This window comes from Arachis ipaensis, chromosome B07 (assembly GCF_000816755.2).
Source record: "Arachis ipaensis cultivar K30076 chromosome B07, Araip1.1, whole genome shotgun sequence".
In the NCBI taxonomy this organism is placed as follows: Eukaryota; Viridiplantae; Streptophyta; class Magnoliopsida; order Fabales; family Fabaceae; genus Arachis; species Arachis ipaensis.
In genome coordinates this window covers 102,707,799-102,713,666 of record NC_029791.2, presented here as the reverse complement: position 1 = coordinate 102,713,666, position 5,868 = coordinate 102,707,799, and the positions used below count along the sequence as shown (strand labels likewise).

Genomic DNA, 5,868 nt, shown 5'->3' with positions numbered 1-5,868 from the left:
TTTATGGTTTATCTTATGCTCAATTGAGTGGATTTTATTAACTCTTTACCCACTTATTCATATTATTTGCATGAGTTTACATTCTCCTTCCTGATTTTGTGCTATGATTGAAAACATGCTTTTTTGACCTTATATTTGCTAATATTAATACTCTCTTATTACCATCAGATACCTTGATATGTGTGTTAAGTTTTTTCAGAGATTACAGGGCAGGAATGGCTTGGAGGATGGAAAGGAAGCATGCAAAAGTGGAAGGAATACAAGAAGTTGAAGGAACTGCAAAGTTGTCAGCCTGACCCTCTTGCACTAAAACTGTCATAACTTGAGCTACAGAGGTCCAAACGACGCGGTTTCAGTTGCGTTGGAAAGCTAACGTCCGGGGCTTCGATTTAATATATAATATATCATAGTTGCCTTAACGCTAGATGACGCGAACGCGTGCTCCATGCGGACGCGTCGCAGTGGCAAAAATCAGCGTGGCAGATTTCTTCTCCAGCGATTTCTGGGCTGTTTTCGACCCAGTTTGTGGCCCAGAAAACATAGATTAGAGGCTATAAAGTGGGAAAATCCATTCATTCATAATCAGAAGCTCATAATTCATAATTTTTAGTTTTAGATGTAGTTTTAGAGAGAGAGAGGCTCTCTCCTCTCTCTTAGGATTTAGGATTTAGATTTTTAAAATTAGGATTCCTTTCAGTTTATGATTACTACTTCAATGCCAGGTTCAATGTTCCTTTTATTTATTTTCCCAATTCAATTTATGAACTCTTCCATGTTACATTTGATATCTTTATTAGTACAACTTGAGGTATTTTAGAATTATGATTGCTTTCCTTTATTCATATAAATAATTTGAATTTTTCCCTTTTGGCTTTGGTTGAGTCATTGGAGACACTTGAGTTATCAAACTCATTGTTGACTAAAAATTAGAATTCTTCAAGAATTAAGTCAAGTTCCTATAACTCTAGCCTTTCCCAAGGAAAGACTAGGACCTGAGGAATCAAAATTAATTCATCCACTTAACTTATCTTCATAGTTAGAGGTTAACAAAGTGGGAGAAAAAAAAATCCAATTCTCATCACAATTGATACGGATAACTAGGATAGGACTTCCAGTTCTAATACCTTGCCAAGAGTTTATTTTATTATTACTATTTTATTTTTCTTATCATTTAAAATACTGGTTCCTTACTTTCAAAACCCCCAATTTACAAGACTCATAACTAATAATAAGAACATACTTCCCTTCAATTCCTTGAGAAGACGACCCGAGGTTTAAATACTTCGGTTATCAATTTTAAAGGGGTTTGTTACTTGTGACAACCAAAACGTTTGTAAGAAAGGACTTTTGTTGGTTTAGGAGCTATACTTGCAACGGAAATTTATTCTGAATTCTAGACCACGCAAAAGTTCATCTCTTCAAAATGGCGCCGTTGCCAGAGAATTGCAAACGTGTGCCTTATTATTGGTTATTATAAATATTTGCTTTTTGCTTGTTTATTTATTTTTATTATAAGAGGTTATTTTTTCTTTTTTACACCATCTCCTTATCATTATCAAGATGAACCACCTTCCTATTATGAACCCTCTCTCCCAACCAATGAACCCTTGTAACATCCTAACTACCAAAGCTCACACTTCCGGCTGCGCGACTCTGATAGCTCGGACATTACGACGACACTTATAATATTTAATACTAAAATATGAGCCTGTTTGAAACTTTAAACCGCAGTACCGCTCCCAAAGATAATTTCGTTCGATAACGTATATCCATAAATACCATTCAACTTACAACAACTCAAAAAGAGTACACCCATATATATACATAAATATATATAAATAATATTACAAACATAATCCAATACAATTCTTATCCCTTTTACAGATTATATCAAGATAAAGGCAAGGGTACAGTAAACCATAACTAAAATAATACAGAGCATCACAACAACAATTAAATAAGCTCTTTGTAACTTCTGCGCCCATATCCTGAAAGGGGAAAAATGTAGGGGGGTGAGAACATCATCCTCGAAAGGGTTCTCAGTAGAGGGTTTTTGGGAATTACTGTAATAGGATACGTGAAGATAAACCGTACCAGTGATTAATAACCGTCTTATGCCTCTTTTCAAAAACAACGGTTTACAATAAAAGTAAAGTCGGAAATCTTTTCTGAAAGAGGAACCATTCAATTCTCAAAAACTCAAAAGCCTTTCAAAACGGTTTATCTATACTGAACAAAATAGCCTTTCATATTTTATTCCAAACCAGAAACACAAAACCGAAATCAACCATCGGTTCATCTCATTCCAACCACGGCCCTAGGCCCAAACAATCCAACCATCAACCAATCACCACAGTCCAACAGAGTCCCAGATGCAAACACAGATAGGAAGTTCAAGCACAAACAAACAGTTATTACAAGTAGAACAGTTAGCAATTAATCATATAGGCAAACCAAGTATAATATGCACACCCAACCAATGTCACACAAATGCATATGATGCATGCCTGTCCCTAGTGGCTGATGATATCATCTGTCGGTTATAGAGCCAACCCGACAAGTCCTGGTAGCTAACCATTGGACTGTCCCTCTGTCGTGCATCCCCAACTCGAGTTATACTCATCATAAACTTGATCATAATCATGATCCATATCCATCACCCTCACTGGTGAATATTTATCCATCACCATCACTGGTGAATATTTATGGGGGCGAGCTCATCCGGGCCTTTCACAGTGCCCAGCCACACTTACGACATAGGGTCAACAGAGTATCAAGTCTCGACCTGGAGCACGTGGTGGCTAGCCACTGCTACTACCCAGGGAAACTCGTATCTCAGATAGTGGAAGTGCAACATTCACATTTATCAATGATTCAGCATAAACATGCATTCAATCTCATCCATGGATCAACATCCATCTCAGCCATCCGGCTCACGGTTCATTCCAGAACCAGCCAATATTCATATCATACACAGCCATTCCGGCTCACGGTTCAATCCAAAACCAACCAATATGTATAATCATACACAGCCATTCCGGCTCACAACAAAACAGCACTTCCACCATTCAACATCATTAAATTCATAAAGTCGGCATTTAAGCCATAAATCATTTTCTTTAAGCACCGCAAAGCAGCAGATCGGCAGTGGCGGAGCCGACTTCTCCTCCATCGCATTCTATTCCTCCCGCACTGCTCTCTCCCTCTTGCCGACGACCGTGACGGAAACCACCCCCAGCAGCGGAGGCAGCAAGGCTGGCTCGACCGCAGCAGAGTGTGGCACGCCTCTCTCCTGGGCTCTCTCTCTCCTCGGCGATGGGAAATGCAGCGACAGCCCGGTTCCTCACGTGCGGCGGTCCGGCGCAGTGACGCTGCGGAAGAGTCTCCCTCTTTCCTCTGTCTGGTTCGGCGACAATGGACCCACGGTGGCGCAGGATGTCGGAGTCGCGACTGGGCAGGGACGAAAGGCACGGCTTCGACGGTGGCACTCCTCGCGTGCGGCAGAGCGCGACGACAATGAGGCCTCATCTCCCTCCTTCGCGTCACTCTCTCTTCTCCATGGCACAGTGGCGGTGATGGTTTGACAGGCGTCACAGGAAGCTTCGGCGGTGGCGACGTGGCGGCACGACAGCGAACTCCCTCCTCTCCTTTGCCGCGACTCGGTCCCCCCTTTCCCTCTCTGCTTTCAATGAAGTTTGTTAGACACAATTCAATTGACAACTTCAAAGATAACCCTTGGGTCAAAGAAATTCAATAGGACCAATAAGCAGAAAAATCAGCACATTAGTTTAAAACAATTTCAAGCTGAGTCGAAGAAGTATGAGACTTACAGAAAAGAATATCTCAAACCCAAGACAAAACTCACAAAACTTAAGAGCATGATTAAAATTACTTCCAAATACATTGTTCATAAGAGAATCGAAAACTTGCAAAAAATCACTTCGCAATTTAGAAGAAAGCTCAATAGCAAACATTCCTCAAAAGGGCAACAAAAATAATAACGTGGCTTTGCTCTAATTCAACTTCATGTTGAAGTAGATTATGCAGAGTTTTAAAAAACAAATGCACCCAGATTTGGCTAAGAGCAAAATATTTTCATCAAATATTTTAGAAAGATAGTTAGGTGCATAACTTAACCAAAAGTAATTCATAAAACTCGGAAGAAATCAAATGCTTGTTCAAAAATTCTAAAAATTCATATTCAAACAAGCGTGTATAATATTTATAGCAAGTACGAAAGAGGAAGTTAAACTCTTTTTAGAAAAGAAATTTCGAGCTAAAAATTGGCTTTCAATTTGGTAAAGAAAATAAGTGGTGCATTAGAACAAACCAATTTCCACTAAACAAGGGAGCTCTCCAAAACCTCATTTAAAATAGTGCATGCCAACTTTAAGAACAATTTTTTGTCAAAATCGAATAATGGTTTCACTCTCAATCAAGCAACAGAAAATAAATTCCGTTTAAAACTTCTTACAAGAGAGTTTGAAACTTCTTTAAAAGGTTCAAAACAAGACTCCAAAAGTGTTCTTGAAATCACTATCTCAGAAGAACATTCAAAAAGTTTAAGATGTACTAAAAGGAGTCAAGCCTTGCAAGAAAGGTTCTTAAACCAAAGTAGTCCAAACAAGATTCACTAGGCATGAGTCATCAAACAAGCTTTCAATTGATCCAAAAGAATACAAAAATCATAGGAAAAGACAACTCAATCATTAGTAATTTCTCAAGGATAAATCTTTGACTAAAAACTCTTGCAGAGATAATGAGAGAATAAACGATGTACTAATTTGAAACGAATCAAACTTACTCATATACGAATGAGATTCACAAAAAGGAAAAACCAAGATCAATGGCAATATTCACAAGATGCAGAAGATCAGTTAAAAAAACAAGGTCAAACATGACATTCATGGAGATGGAAGATTTTATAGAGAATTTAGTCCGTTCATAGGAAGAAAGCTATAAAGAATCAAGAATCAAGAACTTCAAGTTAGGACATGAAAGAACAGGTCGACTCAAATGAAATTCAAGACACAAAACTGAATAGCCTCGAGAAATAGTTTCTAGCGTTCTCAAAACCCGCGATTTGCTTTACTCAAGACTCGTCTATCATCTATGATAACCCATTAGCGCTTTCATATACAAAATTCACTAGTATTAAGCCGGCCAAACTTATTACAAAGAATTTTGCAATGCAAGACTAACATCGTTAATCAATAGATCGTCATGTGCATCAAGCTCTAATTCTCGTCATTCGACAAGACCTAATACATGACAAACGCTCAGAGTATGCAATTGAAGCATAGTTGGTCCATTCCTCAGGCTCTACAGGAAGGACTGCTCTGATACCATAATGTAACATCCTAACTACCAAAGCCCACACTTTCGGTTGCGCGACTCTGATAGCTCGGACATTACGACGACACTTATAATATTTAATACTAAAATATGAGCCTGTTTGAAACTTTAAACCGCACTACCGCTCCCAAAGATAATTTCGTTCGATAACGTATATCCATAAATGTAAAGGTAATAAAAGAAGCCATAATTTCACAATCCTCAAAATAGATAGGAAAGGCATTAAACTCAAAATTCCCCAATTAATATTTCAAATAAGGACTCGGATTCTATAGAAATTTCGGCAGTACCTCCCCTAAAACTTGGACTTTTGCCACCCGGTTCGGGTCCCAACTAAACCGTTTCTCATTCCTTTTCAACAGCTCAAAACCAGAAATCAATTTAAAAGCAAGCTAAATCCAACAGTCGCCTCAGTGGCATATCTCAAGGAAGCCATTTCAAAAATCAACTCAATATCAACCGATTTAACTCATTTCCAAAGCTTTAAAGAATCAGTTCAGCAATAAATCATTT

At 38.4% G+C, this 5,868-nt stretch overlaps 1 long non-coding RNA gene across 1 annotated transcript in view; it reads right to left on the bottom strand.

Moving 5' to 3' along the window:
* The window catches only part of LOC110264300, a 4,907-nt gene continuing 970 nt past the window's right edge, over window positions 1,932-5,868 (bottom strand). Inside the window, exon 4 of the long non-coding RNA XR_002350213.1 lies at window positions 1,932-1,988. This is a non-coding gene — a long non-coding RNA (uncharacterized LOC110264300). The remainder of the gene's footprint in view (window positions 1,989-5,868) is intronic.